The sequence below is a fragment of the Malus domestica genome, chromosome 05 (genome assembly GCF_042453785.1).
Source record: "Malus domestica chromosome 05, GDT2T_hap1".
NCBI classification, from domain to species: domain Eukaryota; kingdom Viridiplantae; phylum Streptophyta; class Magnoliopsida; order Rosales; family Rosaceae; genus Malus; species Malus domestica.
This window is the reverse complement of record NC_091665.1, coordinates 21,170,186-21,183,354: the sequence shown is the minus strand read 5'-3', so window position 1 is coordinate 21,183,354 and position 13,169 is coordinate 21,170,186. Positions and strand designations below refer to the sequence as shown.

At 39.8% G+C, this 13,169-nt stretch overlaps 1 long non-coding RNA gene across 1 annotated transcript; it reads left to right on the top strand.

Annotated features, from left to right (window-relative positions):
• The first annotated feature begins 4,780 nt into the window (after window positions 1–4,780).
• LOC139195920 (uncharacterized) lies at window positions 4,781–6,837 on the top strand. Its single transcript, XR_011580997.1, has 3 exons — window positions 4,781–5,002; window positions 5,277–5,338; window positions 6,511–6,837. It is a non-coding gene; the product is annotated as an uncharacterized lncRNA (long non-coding RNA).
• The last annotated feature ends 6,332 nt before the right edge of the window (window positions 6,838–13,169 follow it).

Sequence of the window (13,169 nt, the reverse complement as noted above, 5' to 3'; positions counted from 1 at the left end):
GGCCAAACATAATTTATTATTTCAATTGAATCAATATGGTTACTTAAATTAAACTACCTCAATAATTTTTCGAGATGTAATATGAATAATTTTAAGGAATGGATTTCGAGTGACATGTGCCGTTGAAGTGAGTAACTTTCTAGATTTCTTGTCACTATGTATTCTCAATAATTTTTCGAATTGGATGTCGAGTGCCACGTGTCGATATGTGGAACTCTCCAGATTTCTTGTCGATATGTAATCTCAATAATTTTTCAAATAGGATTTCGAGTGCCACGTGTCGATATGTGAGTAACTCTCCAGATTTCTTATATATATGTAATCTCAATAATTTTTCGGATAGGATTTCGACTCCCATGTGTCGAGATGTAATTGGTTGTATGAATTTTAGATAAGATTTTTATCTGCGTGGCACTTCTTATCTTTAGCTTCCAATGTCCATAAATAGGGTGGATATTGGTCTATAATTCACACACCTTCATCTTTGCCTTCTCCAATATCTTTTTCAATTCAAGTTTGCAATGAATTCCAACTTTGGATCCTCTTCAAATTCCAAATGGGAGTCCTCATCCAATTCAGAATTGGAAGATAAATGGGCGCATATGAAATGAGAAGATGAAGAGTCCAATGAAGAAGATAAAGCATGACAAAACACAACATATATGGCAGCAATGGCTGGGGTTATGGCATGTGAGGCAACTGAAGAACAACCTCAATGGGGTGGCTCTGCTGCTGGTCGCTCTTACAAACCATGAAATGGAGATATGATGCATGATACTCTGATGAACAACTACTTCAACCCCAACTTGGTGTACACCGAAGAGGATTTCAAACATCGCTTCCAGATGAGACATCATGTCTTCAAGCGTTTACTTTATGATGTCCAACATGTCAATCCATACTTTTGATAGAAGCTGGACAGAGCAGGCTGCCCTGGTTTCTCACATCATCAAAAGGTTACTATTGTATTATGAATGCTTGTCTATGCCTCCCAAGCTAATGCAATGGATGATACATATGGTATGCCTGAGTCTACATTCCTTGAAAGTATTGCTGAATTCTGTCACACAGTTATTCAGATTTACAAAGAGGAGTACCCTTGTGAACCAAATCAAGCAGATCTGGATCGGCTTCTTCACAAAACTGAAGACCATGGCTTTCCCGCCATGATAGGGTCATTAGATTACATGCATTAGACCTGGCATCGTTTGACACATAGACCTGGCATGCTTTCTTTGAAGTCATAGGATCCCAAAATGACATTACAGTACTTGGGGGTTCACCCCTCTTCAATAACCTGACGGAGGGTAAATCACCTCAACTTTAATACTACATCAACTGGCGTTAGCATAATATGGGGTATTACTTGGCAGATGGCATCTACCCGAAGTGGGCGACACTTGTCCAAACAATTAGAAACCCTATGGATGACATCCAAAGGTTACACCAAGAGGCATACCGGATAGATGTTGAGAGAGCTTTCGGTATTCTACAAGCTAGGTGGAAGATCATTAAGGAACCGACAAAAAGGTGGAGTCGAGATAAATTGTAACGACCCGTCCCCAATTATTATGAATTTTATAATTTTAAAATGTGAAATTTCAAAAATGCCCTCCAAGGCAAATGCATTGACTTTTGTTGACCGCCTTGTCGTGTCACGTAATGAAGGAAATATTTGTGAAAGCTGAATCATGCTTGTATGCACTCAAATATTTCTGTCATACAGTTATTCAGATTTACAAAGAGGAGTACCCTTGTGAACCAAATCAAGCAGATCTGGATCGGCTTCTTCACAAAACTGAAGACCATGGCTTTCCCGCCATGATAGGGTCATTAGATTACATGCATTAGCAGTGGAAGAACCGTCCCACCAAATGACAATGAGGATTTAACGGAAGATTGAGAAAGCTAACGATTGTATTAGAGGCGGTTGCCTCGTTTGACACATAGATCTGGCATGCTTTCTTTGGAGTCATAGGATCCCAAAATGACATTACAGTACTTGGGGGTTCACCCTTCTTCAATAACTTGACGGAGGGTAAATCACCTCAACTTTAATACTACATCAACTGGCGTCAACACAATATGGGGTATTACTTGGCATATGGCATCTACCCGAAGTGGGCGACATTTGTCCAAACAATTAGAAACCCTATGGATGACACCCAAAGGTTACACCAAGAGGCATACCGGAAAGATGTTGAGAGAGCTTTCGGTATTCTACAAGCTAGGTGGAAGATCATTAAGGAACCGACAAAAGGGTGGAGTCGAGATAAATTGTAACGACACGTCCCCAATTATTAGGAATTTTATAAATTTAAAATGTGAAATTTCAAAAATGCCCTCCAAGGCAAATGCATTGACTTTTGTTGACCGCCTTGTCGTGTCACGTAATGAAGGAAATATTTGTGAAAGCTGAATCATGCTTGTATGCACTCAAAAAGGCTGAATGATGCTTGTATGCATTGACTTTTGTTGACCGCCTTGTTGTGTCACGTAATGAAGGCAAATGCATTAACAATTAAAAGGCCGAATCATGCTTGTATGCACTCAAAAACAAAATTTTACCAATGAAATTCAAGGCCTAGTGAGTGTGGTGAACCAAGACTCAACTCAAGAATAAAGTGAGTTGAGAAATATTATACCTTTGTTGATTCTTCTTTGCATAAGCAAAGGCTAATCACCCAGAGATAGGGTCTTCATTCCTTACTTCTTAGCTCCATGGATTTCTTGGATAAGGATGGTAGAATGGATTCTCCAAGTTCCCAAATTAGAGAACCTCTAAGTCTCCACACCAAGGAGAGCATTGATGAAGAGATGAGTGACCTATAGGAAGTAAGATTGCTAGTTAATTTCCTCTAGGGTGGCCGGCCTCTTAGAGAGAAAATGAGAGCTTGTGTTATCTCCAATTTCCTCAAAGAAAACCCTAATGATGAAATGGTTATAAAGTCATTCATATAGTCTCTTCAATTAAGTGACTAAAAGAACCAAAACCTCTTTCTTTCTCTATATGGCCGGCCTCCTTAGAGCTATGGGCTGTTTGGGCCTTTCTGGGTCTTAAGTCAATAGGTTGTCATACAACTTATGTTAATGGGCTTGACATTCAAATCTCATTGGGCCTTACAGCCCAAAACTAACCCGAGGTCTATAACAAACTTATTCGTTTGATTAATTAACATATTTAATTAATCCTAGCCATAAATAATTAAACCATTTAATTATCCTTACTCATCTCCGTTATTTCTTCAATCTCTACCTTACACGGTGTACGATCCATTAGGTTCCTTTTAGTGAGGCAGTGGACGATTAAAACTCTTCAAATTGATTGTGAATTGAAACTTACTTTCAATTCTCCTTTTAGTGTTTACACACCTTTAGGGCTGCCACAAACCATGAGTGACACCTAGCAGTATATCATGCTACCCAAGCTAATCAGAAGAGGTGGAGAACCTATTCTGTTTAGGATTACAACGCAATACAGTCTTTCTCTAATACAATACTCTTGACCATATTGTTTGGTTTGATAGTTTATTCATGTCTAGTATCCAATGTGATTCTCTTACTTATATGATTACTTTGAACGTGATTTGGAACGACTTCCTAAATCTCATTCATACTCTGGCCAGAGATTCTTAATCATATCATAGAGTATTCTCCTTCAAATGGTTTGAAGGTTAGAGATCACTTGTTGCACATTCATTTGCCTCCATGACTAAGTGGCTTGACCCCAATTATGCCATGGACACCCTCTAACAGAGTGAATTTGACATAGTCAAAGATCAAGGACCTAACCATAAGACAACTATGATGCCTTAGGTCAAAGGACTCCTTTGCATTATCCCAACCATGAGTTCTCATGTGACATAAGTATAAGAACTCCTCGTTGATCTTATTCAGTGGACTCATTCTATATTGAGCACCTACATTCTTGTCTTGGTATCAGTCACACCAATGACTCGAAACCAGTCACTCTCTCTAAGAGAAGACATAGCACGTACTGATCTTAATGGACTATCAATGCCCAATTGGCAATCCTATGATCAAGAACGTTTAGGATATGTATACGAAAGAGAATGGTCTCATGAATCTAACTTCTTTAGATCACATTCTTCCAATTACGTATTCCTTGGACTTATTGTTTAAGCATATAACATTTATATGAGACGGCTTACAACAATAATCTTTGCCCTTTATATTAAACTAGATTAATTTAACATGTGAAATGTCCATAAAGTATCATCATATGATTGGTTTTATGGCACATTTCCAACACGTAAGATCTGTTTTCTTAGCATATCCTCGTAGTACTTGTCACTATGAATGTGTGGGTGCAAATAGAATGTAATTTGGAGCTATAATGAAGGAGTTATTAACGAACGAAGTTGAGGGTAAAATGGTCATTTGACCATAAATCTGGAAGGCTCCAGATTTTGTTCGAGCATTGATTTGGTGCCATATGTGTGGCTAGGATGAAGCGATAAAGAGAATGAGGAAGAAAATGAGAGGTGCGAGAGAGAAAATAAGGGAGAGGGTGACCAATCCAAAAGCAGAGAAAGGAGAGAAAGGAGAGAGTTGAGGGAGCAGCCAATCGAACCCTTTCCCCTTGACCTGTTACACAACGACCCGACCCGAATTTCGGCGACTTTTCCTGACTATTTTTCGTCTATTTTTTCGGTGATTTACTGCCTTCCACCCCTACCAAACAACTCCTTGGCCTTCCCTCTTCCATTTCCACCCAAAACCCAGTTCATTTAACACCTGATTTGAGGAGAATGAAACTTGTAGGTTCCGAAAGGGTCATGGCGAGAACCACCAATCCTGCAGGTTCCGACCACCACTACCACCACCAAACCATTCCTCCAGAAGCTAGGAACAAACCCCAAACAAGTTTGGGGGTGGCGGAGCATCGGAGGAGACGAATCAATAACCACCCATTTCTAGGGTTCTGGCAGGATCGAGGGCGAATCGGGGTGTTTTCCGGTCAAATTGGACTTTGGCCCAAGTATGAAAATTGTTCCTCTCATTGAGATCTACTTGCTTATAAAATTTGGGATTTTTTAGAGTTAGTTGGAAAATTGGGTTTCCATTCGCCGGAAACCACCACATATTGCGCATGGCCTTTTGGGCCACTGCCTCGTGATGGTTCGTATAGAGGCACGTGGGGGGAACCCGAGGTTCCTCCTTAGGTTTTCTGACGTGCCGAATCTGAATCTGCCGTTTTTTCAAATTCTATCGTTTAGGTATAGTTTTACTAAAAGGCCTCTAATTGTGTTTAGGCATGTTGGCGGGAAGCGACATCATTCTCGCTAGTTTGAGCAGTTCTCAGGCAATAAAGTCTGTGAGTGGACCCCTTCTTAACTTACTTGTTTTTATAAAATATTAGCCTAGCATGCATTCCATATTTCATGACTTGGATATGATTTATAATATGCTTTATGGGCTTTTATAATTATGGTTTACAAAATAGTTTGATTTATCAAAAATGCGTTTTATTAAAGGTATTGAATTATTGGATTTGCTTATATGAATTTCTAAGGATTTCGAATATGACTTATTATGGATTTACGAATATGATTTACCATGGATTTGTGAGTTGAGTTTTGGAGCTTTTGAGTTTTGGTTTGGATATGAGATTTTGAAGTATGTTTTCGGTACTTCACTACTACAAAAGAGGCTATCACCGATGAACCAAAAACCAACAAGAACTCCAATTTTTGTCAGAAATTTGATAAAAATCCGATATAAAACTATGCAATGTCGGATTGGAATAATGACATCATTACTAGCGTCACGAAAGGGCTTCAATGTCGGTTTGTGCACTTAATCCGCCACGACTCAGTGTCGATTAAAAGCGACACCCACTATGACGTCGGTTAAAAGCGACGTGATGTTCTGATATGATGGTGGTCATAACCGACGTCAACTAGCAGCTAACACATAAAATACTCAATATATTGTTGGTCCTAACCAACATTACACAACATCTCGATAAATAAAATAATTTTCATGCATTCCTACACAGATGGTACATGAGATGCAAACTTCACAGATTCAATTTATTCAAGAATTCAATTGGGGTCTTTGCATGTAGAATTTCTTGTTAAATGCATTGTATTTCATATAAATAAGGAAGTACAAATAACACATATATATGAGCTATTAGAGAACTGGTTACATGATGAAGATAAAAAAACTAACAATTACATATAACACTAATCAGAGCTCCATGCTTGCATATAATACTAGCAGCTGCCATGATGCTTTCCCGTGCTTGCCTTTGTCGAAGACCACAGATTCTGCAGCTCCATGCTGCCATATATAATACTAGCAACTCCATGCTGCCATGCTTCCCATCAGATTAGTGAAACTATTACAACAGTGCTCCATATTTTGTTGTTATACCTTTAAATGATGGATCTAGAACGGAGACAACTTTGTGGTAGTTTGTCCTTGAGATGCAATTTGGGGTGTACTAGTGATTGCATCGTCTTTTTTTTTTTTTTTTAACAGATCTCAGGTCCCTGCAAAAGAAACAACACAAGCATAAGGAGCTCTTCTATTCTCCGTATCATTTCTAAAGTAAATGGACTGCCCAGGAAGACCACTCAGACGTTGAAGTTTTTAGTTGAGGTCATGAGTCCTTGAATCACCCAATCAACACCCTATCGACCGAATCTTCACCATTGGTGATTTATTATTCCCAGAACTACTGTTGTAATGAATTGTTGTGAATTATGGGTCAAGGAAAAATCTAAGTTCCTATTTGTCAGTTTCATTAGATTATCGTCCAAGTAGATTTAGGTTCGACCATTTCAAGTTTTTGTTACCTAATTAAGTTAGGTACGTATATGTACTCAAGCATCGAAGTTGTATATTCAATCTAGAGATCTTGTACTCTAGACTTAATGGACTTGTTTTCCCTCAAATTCTTGAATGTTCTTTTAGTCTTCCTAACATGGTTTCTTGCTAAATCCGTGAGGAATTCACGATAGATCGACTCGACTGAAATGTGTGCCCAATTTCATATCGATTTTGACAGGAACATTAAGAGCATAACCTTTTCACACACTTACCAGACTTACCAGGAAGAGTTCCAAGTGGTTTTGAGGTTGGAGTTGTTTTTTAGTAAGGGATTGGTGAAAGTAATAATGCAGGTGGTTAGCGGATTACATCACCAATCACTATCTTCACGTATAAATGAATAGTCACATCCTATTATCTTGCTACAATTCATAGGCATCATATCATACTCTAGTAGTTCTTTTCCAACGATTTTGCCTAAATATTTTAAGGGTATTTCTCACCCAACCCTAAAACACCTTGTATATGCATCGACAGAGATTAAATTCGGAGAAAGTGGGCAGATTTATGGTTCTTCTATTATAGGTTTTGAGTTTTATACCTCTCGACCAGGAGAGCGACGATTGTGGTTAGTCACAGAGGAATGTTATACGACATGTGTTCGTCTCTATGCATCGTTTAGCTACTTCACTCTAGGATCTTATTGTTCATGGGAAAATGGATGTTGAGGCACTTCTAGCAGTTTTGATTGGTGCGCGGTGGGATAGTGCGGGAGCACAATCGAGGCGTGAATGGGACGATCTAGGCACATTTCACATTAAGGAGCACAATAACGTTTTGGCAACTTTGGGAACTTCTCATTTGCTTACCGAGACAATGATGAGTTATTGGCATTACAGGCTGCAGATTGTAATAACGATGGCTTAATTGTTGGGTTCACTAAGCAAGTGGGCAAGTCGGCCCGTCTACGGCAGGAGTTATGAGTTAGCTATGATTAGGACTCGACTAAAGACACACAATCATTCCCGGAGTACATAACATGACGAATGCTTGGGCAAGGCCTATTTTCATTTTTGGTTTTGATTTTCCGTACAAACATTTTGAAAAATCTTTATTTTATTTATATAGGTAATTTTGCCATTACAAATTTTGGGTGAGTTATTTCCACTTTTGGTTTTAAACTTAGTACAAGCATTTTAATTCTATGTTATATATCTATTTTAGAAGTTGTTTTCTTACACATATATATATTTTTGAATTTATGTTATTGCATAATTATATGTATTTGCAACTTTATATTTTTATACGAGTATTATACTACTATATTATCGAGGAAGGAAGAATGTATGAGCTTGGAGGCATGAAAGAGGAATAATTGCAATCTGGTCACGACGGAATGACATTCTCTTTTGTGTAGCCGCTCTAACTTGATTTTTTTCCTTGTATATACATTTATACACATATTTTCTACCTAATTTCAAGTATTTTACATATAACTAGTTATTTCAAAATTTCAGGGACGAAATTTTCTTAAGGGGGTAGTTTGTAACGACTCGTCCCCAATTATTACAAATTTTATAATTTAAAATGTGAAATTTTGAAAATAACCTCCGAGGCAAATGCATTGACTTTTGTTGACCATCATGTCATGTCACGTAAGATCTATTTTCTTGCCATATCCTTGTAGTACTCGTCACTACGAGCGCATGGGTGCAAACGGAACATAACTTAGAGCTATAATGAATGAGTTATTAATGAACAAAGTTGAGGGCAAAATGGTCATTTGACCATAAATCTGGAAGGCTCCAGATTTTGTTGGAGCATTAATTTGGTGCCATGTGTGTGGCTAGGATGGAGAGATAAGGAGATAGAGGAAGAAAATGAGAAGCGCGGGAGAGAAAATAAGGGAGAGGGTGACCAATCAGAAAGCAAAGAAAAAAGAGAAAGGAGAGAGTTGAGGGAGCAGCCAACCGGACCCCTTCCTCTTGACCCGTTACACAGCGACTCGACCCATGTTCCGACAACTTTTCCTGACGATTTTCTATCCATTTTCGGCTGATTTACGGCCTTCCACCCCTACCAAACAACTCATTGGCCTTCCCTCTTCCATTTCCACCCAAAACCTAGGTCCTTTAACCCATGATTTGAGGAGAACAGAACCTGTGGGTTCCCAAGGGGTCACGGTGAGAACCGCCAATCCTGCTGGTTCCGACCACCACTACCACCACCAAACCATTCCTCTATAAGCCAGGAACAAACCCTAAACAATTTTGGGGGCGGCGGAGCATTGGAAGAGACGAATTGATAATCACCCATTTCTAGGGTTCCGGTAGGATCAAGGGCGAATCAGGTGTTTTCTGATCGAATTGAACTTCAGCTCAGGTATGAAAGTTGTTCTTCTCATTGAGATCTACTTGCCTGTAAAATTTAGGAATTTTTAAAGTTAGTCAGAAAATTAGGTTTTCATTCGTCGGAAACCGCCAGCTGCGGCAGCGCATAGCCTTTCGGACCGCTGCCTCGTAGCGGTTCGTGCGGCAATGTGTGGGGGGAACTCGGGGTCCTTGTTTAGGTTTTATGACGTGCTGAATATGAATCCGCCGTCCGTTTTCCCAAATTCTATCGTTTAGATATAGTTTTACTAAAAGGTCTCTAATTGTGTTTAGGCGCGTTGACGGGAAGCGAGGTCATCCTCACTAGTTTGAGCAGTTCTCGGGCAATAAAATCTGTGAGTGGACCCCTTTTTAACTTACTTGTATTTATAAAATATTAGCTTAGCATGCATTCCATATTTCATGACTTGAATATGATTTATAATATGTGTTGATGCACAAAATCAGTGAGGACTTTGGTACAACAGAAAGTGTTAAGTCTGTGACCTTCGCTAGATTGGTCCGGTCATTAGTGTGGATAAGTATGTAAATGGATAGAGACAGAGAAGCAAACACAAGATGTATGTGGTTCACCCAGATTGGCTATGTCCACGGAGTAGAGGAGTTCTCATTAATTGTGAAGGGTTTACATAAGTACATAGGTTCAAGCTCTCCTTTTGTGAGTACTAGTGAATGATTTAGTACAAATGACATTAGGAAATATTGTGAGAGAATGATCTCCATTTATAGAAGAGAGTTTCTAGTTTCATTATGTAATTGGCACGTGTCGTGTTGTGATTGGCTTCTGATGTTGACACGTGTCGCGCTATGATTGGCTACTAGATGTCAACACGTGTCGCGTTGTGATTTGCCTCCTGGTTGGAGGGAAACTCTTCTGGGTCCTTGACGGTATAACGTTGACCGGTGCTCAGTAGTTTTGGGATTGTTCAAGTATGGTACAAACAGTGCTCCCTTAAGTTCCCGAGTGAGGGAAGCTCCTCGGTTGGGGACTTGCAAGATCCAAGCCATTGAGTAATTACGAAACTTCTAAGTACCGAAGTGTGGTATCATGTTCACTTGCCTTATCTGTGTCATATGTAGATGTGGCATCTTCTCTGGAAGTACTTTTCCTCCATCCAAGGATGGTATCTTTAACATATGAAGATGCACAAGGTAATGTATCAATTTCACTTGAAGCTTACTTGTAGTTTCGGGCTTGGTCAAGTGCGATACAAACCCTATAGTAGGAGTCCCCCAAGTCGCCAAGCTAGGAGATTTGCCGAAGTAGGTAACAGACAAGGTAAGCAATCAGACTTCCTAGCAAACAACCTGGATCGAAGGTTCGACTTCGGATTTCGGTTGATTGTTCTCTTTCTTCTTGTGTCGTAAACAACAACAAGGATAAGGATAAGCAAATGGAGAAGAGATGATATGAGATACTTTTGCTTTTGAAGAAGTAACTTTCCACAAGCTTATTCTTGAACTGAACTTGAGGGTTTTCTGGTTTCCTCTAGAGTATAAGGCCGACTCAAGAATTTGAGGGTCAAAACAAGTCCATCAAATCTAGAGTACGTTCGACCCTGATGATATGGGATACTTTTGCTGTTGACAAAGTAGTGGATGTATCGGCACGTGTTTTGTTATGCTTGTCTCCACATGCTTCCTTGTATCCTTCTCACTTGCCCTATCTGTTCCTCAGGCAAATGTGGTATCTTCTCTGGAAGCATAAGATGTTGAAGATAAGTACTCGAGAGCAATGCCAGGTAAGTAATCAAGCAAGGGGTTCCAGACAGTCAGTTCCTGACTAGAAGCTTGATTCCAAGTGCTGACTGATTGCTCTCTTTCTCCTTGTCTTGCAGGTAAAAACAAGGCCAAAGGAAAAGACAGGGAAAAAGCATGATATGGGATACTCTTGCTTTGAACCCTGATGATATGAGATATTCTTGCTCTGGTGTAGCTTGTTTGCAGAGGTATTATAGGGGGGAAATAAAGCTGAGTATTTCGAAAGGCTTCGTCGGGAGTGCCCTCTTAGATATGAGGAAGGGTTAAGCATTTTTGCAGGTATGCCTGTCCGTTGAGGATGGAGGTCAACATATATAGGAGTCTCCCTAACAACAAGTAGTAATGTTATTCCTTTACCCTTTTTGGTCATAGCAATGAAGTGGGAGCTGCAAGCTTCACTTGTTTTAACTTTGTCAGAGCACTTTGAAAAAGTGGTCTGTGGTATCTGGAAAGCTGATGTTGCGTGTGAAGATTACAGACAAGCTTTATCCAAGGAAATCTGGCTCTCGAAGTTCGGAGAGCGGTGCCTCTTCGGTTTTCGAACAAGCAATCATGTCGGGGATCTGGCTCTCGAGATTCGGAGAACGGTGCCTCTTCGATTTTTGAGAAAGTAATCCTGTTGAGAGTCTGGCTCTCGAGATTCGGAGAGCGGTGCCTCTACGATTTTTGAGTAAGTAATCTTGTTGGGAGTGTTTTCTCGAATGTGAGTAAAGGTTGGGCATTTTTGCCAGTCTGTGATGAAGAATGATATGACCGCTGTGGTGGTGGCCAGGAACCTTCTCACTCTCAAAGATAACAGACTACTTTCCAAACGGTCTGATGAGTTGGCTGTTAAGGATTCCCTGGCTTTCAGTGTTCAGTGTGCAGGTTTTGTGTCTAATATAGCCCAACGCCTATTTGCTCGAACCCGCCAAGTTGAATCATTGGCGGCTGAAGTGATAAGTCTCAAACAGGAGATTAGAGGGCTCAAGCATGAGAATAAACAGTTGCACAAGCTCGCACATGACTATGCTACAAACATGAAGAGGAAGCTTGACCAGATGTAGGAATCTGATGGTCAGATTTTACTTGATCATCAGAGGTTTGTGGGTTTGTTCCAAAGGCATTTATTGCCTTCGTCTTCTAGGGCTGTACCGCGTAATGAAACTCCAAATGATCAATCTTTGGTGCCTCCTCCTTCTGGGGTTCTTCCTAGTACTGAGGCTCCGAATAATAACCCTCTGGTGCCTCCTCTTTCTGGGGCTCTGCCGACTGTTGAGACTTCTCCTGAGCAACCTTTGTGAAGGTTCGCTCTTGTTTGTTTATTTTGATTCATGTATATGTACATATTTGTAACTTATCGGAGATATCAATAAACAAGCCTTGCTTCATTTCAACGTATTGTGTTAAATACACCAAGGCCTTCTTCACTAAGTTCTTCGAATTTTTCCTTTTGTTGAAGCTTTGTGAGTGAAGCATGTAGGTTGAGGTAGTGCTCCCTTAATTTCCCGAGTGGGGAAAACTTCTCGGTTGGAGACTTGAAAAAATCCAAGTCACTGAGTGGTCGTGAGACTTCCGAGTATCAAGGTGTAGTAGCATATGGTAGGAGTCCCCCAAGTCTCCGGTCGAGAGAGTTGACGAATGAGGTGTTGCTAATAGCCAAGTTTCCAAAGTAACAAAACTTCACCATTTTCCTTTCTAAGTGGTAGCCCAAAACTCCTTCTTCATATATATTTGTTATGAAAGTTGTTTTGCCCAAAGAAGAGGAGGCCTAGGTTTTTTTTTTTTTTTTTTTTTTTTGAATTTTCGAATTTCTGAATTTTCGAATTTCCCAATTTTTGAATTTTCGAATTTCCGAATATATATATATATATTAAGCTTTATAGGTGAAGCTTTGTTGGGTACCATGAATTGATTTTGCTTCACACTATCTTGATCAAGATAGTGTGAAGCTTTTGTAGGTGTAGTTTTTGTGTTGAAGCTTTGTAGGTAAAGCTTTTGTAGGTGAAGCTTTTGTGGGTGAAGCTTTTGTGGTGGGTGAAGCTTTTGTTGGTGAAGCTTTTGTGGGTGAAGCTTTTGTGGTGGGTGAAGCTTTTGTAGGTGAAGCTATTGTGGGTGAACCTTTTGTAGGTGAAGCTTTGGAGTTGAAGCTTTGTAGGTGAAGCTTTGGAGTTGAAGTTTTTGTTGGGTACCATGAATTAACTTTGCTTCACACTATCTTGATCAAGATAGTGTGAA